This window comes from Crocodylus porosus, unplaced genomic scaffold (assembly GCF_001723895.1).
Source record: "Crocodylus porosus isolate Cpor-Errol unplaced genomic scaffold, CroPor_comp1, whole genome shotgun sequence".
NCBI lineage: Eukaryota > Metazoa > Chordata > Crocodylia > Crocodylidae > Crocodylus > Crocodylus porosus.
In genome coordinates this window covers 175,056,592-175,061,897 of record NW_017728906.1, presented here as the reverse complement: position 1 = coordinate 175,061,897, position 5,306 = coordinate 175,056,592, and positions in this window count along the sequence as shown.

Here is a 5,306-nt window from a genome sequence, read left to right as displayed (position 1 = left end):
ATAAGTGGAGGAAAAAGTTGATTCTCTATGCCTATGGAGCAATCCTGTTGTTCCAATAATACCACTCATACAAGGATTCTATCCTGCAAGTTCCACTCAGCCAGTTCACATGAACACCCAGCTCAAAGTATACAGGATTAAAACATCTTTTAAACATCTAAGAAATAAGGCTGCACTCAGAGCTGCTCAGTATGACACACCATGAACACAAAGGGAAGGGGGAGATACACCTTCTCATAATGGGAGAGCAGAACCTGCTGACTAACCCAGAAGTAAAAAACTAGTCACAATGGAAGAGATGTTACCTGTGCATAGCTATGCCAAGAGTCTTTGCTCCCTTAGATGGCACTGACATTACCGTATGTTCTAAACTACTTCCTGTGAAGACTGCTGGCAGGATTTCAGAAAACAGTACCAAAATCCATCAGGGAGTCAATTATCAGCACTCTCCCAAAAAATGTATTATGTAAACTGGGGTACATGAATGCCCAACCCCACAAAAAACTGTCCACCATGCAGTCTTGTAATCTGTCTCAGACAATATCAATTGTTTCAAAGGCAGGTGCATAAATACACTATGCTAAGAGACAGTGGAGTAATAATTTTCCCACAGAGAGGACATCCACCTAACCAGCGTTCCCTCTAAGCTGCGTGGTGTGTGCAGCCACGCTCATGCCGCGCTGCCAGGTGTGCCTGCACGACCGCACACACCATGCATCTTAGAGGGAATGCTGCACCTTACCCTGATCTATTGGTGCTGATATAAGCTCCAAAGCATAAGAGTTTGCATCACTTCCACACACAGAAATTGTATCATCTACAAAACTGCCTAATCCAGGAAACATTCTTCCCAGTCATCAAGTTTGGTAGATCTCCCTGGAGTTCCTGAGGAGTATCTCTATCCTTGACTACTCCATCTTTTTGAGTCATTTGCTACCTTTGCTGACTGTAGCACCTACTATTCCCTACCATTACTAGTGCAAACTACTAACCTTATCATCCTATGCTCCTTTTCTTATCCCTTACCCAGTTTCTAATCCATGACAGTACCTTACTTCTCACCCCATGAATACTTTGTTCCCTTACTAGCCTTTTCAAAAGGTCTTTGCAAAAGCCAGAAATGATATATCTACTGGCTCTTCTTTATCCACTCTTTGGCTGGCATGCTTAAAGAATTCTAGAAGCGAAAGCTGTAAGGCTCATTCCTGAAATCCTGTGCTGATTTGTGTACAAAGATGAGGAACATACTGTCTGGACTCTAGCTCCCTCCCCAGTTCCTTCTAGAGCAGTGGTGTTCAACGTATGGCTTGTTGGCTGGATCTGGCCCATGGAACTATGTCACCCAGCCCATGAGGGCCCCCATGGGTCTGGAAATTTGGCAGTGAAGGAGCAGTAGTGACTTTAATTGCTGCGAGTCCCAATTAATGCTGCCACTGTTCTCCTGCTGCCAAATTTCCAGATCCACAGGAAGCCTTAGTAGTGTGACTGTGGGAAGGCAATGGGGGCAGCACTCTGAGGCACAGCTTTTGAGAGAGGCACAAAAATAGCTACTGCTGCCATCAGCATGGCAGCAGCCAGCACTGGCCATGCAGCATGGCTGCCTTGAGCACAGAGCTGCCTACTATGCCCTTGGAGAGCTTCAAGAGCCAGATGATATGATCCTATGTGCGTAGGGTTGATCTGCAGCTGGATCTGGTACAGAACTGACCAAAGACAGACCTCATGTGATAGCCTGGTCTGGCCTGCAGACCAGCCCTGTGTCACTGCTCCAGCTCATGGATCCGGATGGCTTGGGCACCACTGTTCTAGAGGAACCAGCTTTCTGGGGGAGATGAACAGTCAGATGACAACAGCTGAGAGTTTTATTTGCACCCATCTCATCTCCTTTTTTGAATTCTCCTTTTGCCCATTTCTTCTGTTACTTTGGGATATACAAAATAACCAGTGTCTTAGAACAGTAGCATGGAGGGTGTTCCTCCAGAGAAAACTGCATGTATCAAGTTTATCAGGAAGCCACAGAACCTGTGAGGTTCTGCCAAGGGGGCACAGCATTTGGGGTATACCCATTCCTGTCTCCTAACTGAGTTCCAACAAGCCAAAAAGTTCCTTCCCGAGCAGAGCCAATGTGATTCTTTGAAAAACTCTCTCCCCCTAGTTAGATTTACAGATTTCTTTTATTGGAGAATGCTCACACAGACACAAAGGACTGCAATGTATTTAACATACCAATGGACTATTAATTACTTTTAGGCTACAGCAGCTGGGCATAAGCATGCCTGCTTATAAATCAGTTGATTCTTTCTACTTTATGACTACAGTAATGGAAATAGATGCATTATAAATACAGACAGGGTTGTAAATAATAAGTTAAGTTTTATAGATGAATACAAATAGTAGGACAGAAACTCCTGAAACATATAAACAAGTCTGGCTTTTATTGTTAATACTAAAATATTTTACATTATATAGAGGTTTTCAGCCTGAAGGATTTCAGAGATATTTTATAGTCTAAGCACATAAAGGATTCAATACTTTGCTGAAATGCAGTCATTTCCGGAGAGAGGAACAGTGCAGACAACATACTATGTAACAACAAGGAGAATTTTTTGACTAAAAACAAACCACTGAAAACCTGTATTCTCAAAAAAAAGGTGTTATGGAATTTTTTACTTTTTAAATATTTATATTTTTTCATCATTTAAAAAAATCCCTTGCCTACCACTTGTGTATCTGTTGGAAAGAGATGAGTAAGTGAGAGAGGGTGGAAAATAGAGTTTCAGTAACAGATATGAGAGAACGGTGAAAGTAAGTAATATCGGTATCTTAGGCAGTGGGACAGGTATCGAGAGGAAAGATGAGAGGAAGGAGTGGACAGAGGGAAAAGCAAGTCTATAAAGACCATAACCTCAAAGGAGAGCGCTTGCAAAGGAATGATGTGACAGAATCAATTATGTACCACAAAAAATGATATGAAAGACATGTAGGATCAAAGGAAGTTCAATATACCTTTCTCTTTAATAAAGGTCCAAAGGTTAAATTAAGCAAACTAATCAAAATTAGAAGCTGGAATGGAAAAGCAAAAAGATAAGCAAGGGAAGCTAAGGGACAGCAAATTGCCTAGAGCTTCTCCTTCCAACACACAAGACTGTTTGGATCTCATGCTTTTAGTCTGCACTCCATCCCCCTTTCTTCTTGGTTTATTCTGCAAAACGGACCTGGGTACTGCTACTAGAGCATCAGACTGTACAGCCCAGGTCAACAACAGCAGTTAGCCACCTATAAGTGGTGGTAGGTATAATTTGGGCACCTTGGGCGTCTTTTCATGTGCTTAAGGGGTAGGTGGGCAAGATGCCTTATTCAGAGCAGCTCCAAGAGCCACTTTAATTAAAGCACCCATAGTGTCACATGTATTCAGCATCCCACATTTTGAAATGGCAGCAGGGGCACTTTATTTAATAGATTTCATAGATGTTAGGGCTGGAGGGGAGCTCGGAAGATTGAGTCTAGCCCCCTGCCTCAGGGACAGGAAGTCAGCTGGGGTCACAGGATCCCAGCAAGATAAATGTCCAATTGACTCTTAAAGGAGTCCAGAGTAGGTGCTTGCACCACCTCTGGTGACAGTCTATTCCAGGCCTTGGGGGTTCAGACAGTACTGAAGTTCTTCCTTATGTCCAGCCTGAAACGGTCTTGGAGGAGTTTGTGACCATTTGACCTTGTCATCCCATGGGGTGCTCTGGTGAACAGGCGTTCCTCCAGATCCTGATGTACACCCCTTATATACTTATAGGCAACAACCAGGGTCCCCCTTGAGCCTGCGCTTTTCTAGGCTGAACAGTCCCATGGCTCTCAGCCTCTCATCATAAGGCATGTTTTCCTGCCCTCTGATCATGTGCATGGCTCTCCTCTGGACTCTCTCAAGCTTCTTCACATCCTTTTTAAATTGTGGAGCCCAGAATTGGATGCAGTACTCCAGCTGCGGCCTCACCAATGCTGAGTACAGCAGGAGGATGACATCCTGGGATTTGCTAGAGAAGCATCTATGGATGCAAGTCAGAGTTTTGCTTGCTTTGCCAGCTGCAACATCATATTGGTGGCTCACATTCATTTTGTGGTCAATCATGACCCACAAGTCCCTTTTGGCCGTGGTGCTAGCAAGCGTAGTACTGCCAAGCCAATGAGCATTCTGTGGGTTTTTCTTCCTTAGGTGGAGAACCTTACATTTTTTGGTGTTGAAGGCCATCGGGTTTTCGTCTGCCCATTTTCTGAGCCTGTCAGGGTCAGCCTGGATCTCCCTCGTCCTGGGGTGTGGATGCTTTACCCTAAAGTTTAGTGTCATCAGCAAACTTGGCCAGTCCACTTCTGATACCAATGTTCATATCATTAATGAAGATGTTGAAAAGAACAGGCCCAAGGACAGAACCTTGGGGGACCCCACTGGTCACGCCACACCACAGTGACTGACTTCCTCAACTACCACTCTCTGGGTCCGACCTCAGAGTCAGTTCCCCAGGCAGGGAACTGTGATGTAGCTGAGGCCGCAGTTCGCCGGTTTTTCTATGAGATAATCGTGGGATACCAAATCAAAAGCTTTTTTAAAGTCAAGATATATGACATCCATCTCTTCACCCTCGTCCAGGTGATAAGCCACCTGGTTGTAGAAGGAGATGAGACTGGTCAGGCAAGACCTACCCGCGACAAACCCGTGCTGGCTATGCCTCAGGAAGTTGCCTTCTGCTAGTTTGTCAAGAATGGTCACTTTGATGATTTTTCATCACATGAGCTAAAGTTAAAGTACCCCCACTACCATTCTGAAGCATGGGGATGCTGAATACATGCAATGCAGAGGTGGCTGGCGTGTGCTAATAGGCATAGTTTCATAGTTATTAGGGTCGGAAGGGACCTGAGCAGATCATCAAGTCTGATCCCCTGCCATGGCAGGAAAGAGTACTGGGGTCAAACAACCCCAGCAAGGTAATTATCTAGCCTTGTCTTAAAGTCCCCCAGGGTAGGAGCCAGCACCACTTCGCTTGGACAGTGAAGTAGCGCCTCCTGATGTCTAATCTGAATTTACCCTCTATCAGCTTGTGACCATTATTTCTAGGTCACTCCTGGTAGTGCTCGGGGGAACAGGGACTCCCCCAGTGCCTGCTGGTCTCCTCTGACTAGTCTGTAACAGGTCACCAAATCCCCCCTCAGCCTTCTCTTGTGAAGGCTGAACAGGTTCAGGTCCCGTAGCTTCTCCTCATAGGGCCTGCCCTGCTGCCCCCTGATCATGCGAGTGGCCCTCCTCTGGACCCTCTCCATGT